The sequence below is a fragment of the Amblyomma mixtum genome, chromosome 3 (genome assembly GCF_055824585.1).
Source record: "Amblyomma mixtum isolate Tamu chromosome 3, ASM5582458v1, whole genome shotgun sequence".
Taxonomy (NCBI): Eukaryota; Metazoa; Arthropoda; class Arachnida; order Ixodida; family Ixodidae; genus Amblyomma; species Amblyomma mixtum.
The window spans coordinates 134,724,877-134,725,720 of NC_143014.1; the positions used below are offsets into that span (position 1 = coordinate 134,724,877).

The following is an 844-nucleotide window of genomic DNA, read 5'->3' on the forward strand; positions in this document are numbered from 1 at the left end:
TCCGGCGTGGTCTAGAGGTTAGGATACCTGGCTCTCACCCAGGAGGCCCGGGTTCGATCCCCGGCGTCGGAAAGTATGGCCTCATGGTGTAATGGTTAGCACTCTGGACTTTGAATCCAGCAATCCGAGTTCGAATCTCGGTGAGGCCTGATTTTTTATTTTGCCCTTATTTTTACCTACTATTTCGCTGCCAAAGTTTGCGCCTGGGTGTCCATGGCCGAGTCAAGCTGTCCCAGAGGGAGCTTTACTTATGGGCATCCTGCCGCCATGCGCGCTGTGGTGGTGAAGTTATTATTAATGCCTAGAACGCCTTCTTGCTCCAGCTCGTCTTGTTGAGTTCTAGATACCACTACCGGCGGTCAAGAGGCAAAAACGTAGGAAGCAGGAGCACTGTGTTTGCCGATGCTCATACGGTTTCGTTCCCAACTGCCAAATGGAAATACTGTTCTTATGCAATGCAATGTCTCCGGCCGGCCTTATCTCATCGACCAATTCGAAGAAGAAATGGAGCGGCTCAAGGTCGTCACAGACGCGGCGTCGAGAGCCGCCTAACAGATGAACCACATCTGCGCTGTAACGACGCAATCAATGGCTGCTAAATAAAAGGTTAGAAGGTAAAAAAATGCCTCGTATATCCACTCTAATCACAATAAAATATGAATCAAGCTGGACTGGATACCAAATCATGCCAGCGACGACGCCAGGCGTAAAGTACTGGAGCCCTTCGGAAAAGTTTAGACTGTCCAGGGAATCTTGGCCTGCAAGCAATTTCAAGGTCGCACAGACTTCGTCCAGGTTAGTGGTGTTCACCATGAAAGACGGGTTTATTGCCAAGACGTTGCCG

The 844-nt window shown here is 50.0% G+C and overlaps 2 non-coding genes across 2 annotated transcripts; both read left to right on the forward strand.

Moving 5' to 3' along the window:
* On the forward strand, positions 1–72 carry TRNAE-CUC (transfer RNA glutamic acid (anticodon CUC)). Its single transcript has one exon. It is a non-coding gene; the product is annotated as a tRNA-Glu (tRNA).
* A 5-nt stretch (positions 73–77) lies between these two features.
* TRNAQ-UUG (transfer RNA glutamine (anticodon UUG)) lies at positions 78–149 on the forward strand. Its single transcript has one exon. It is a non-coding gene; the product is annotated as a tRNA-Gln (tRNA).
* The last annotated feature ends 695 nt before the right edge of the window (positions 150–844 follow it).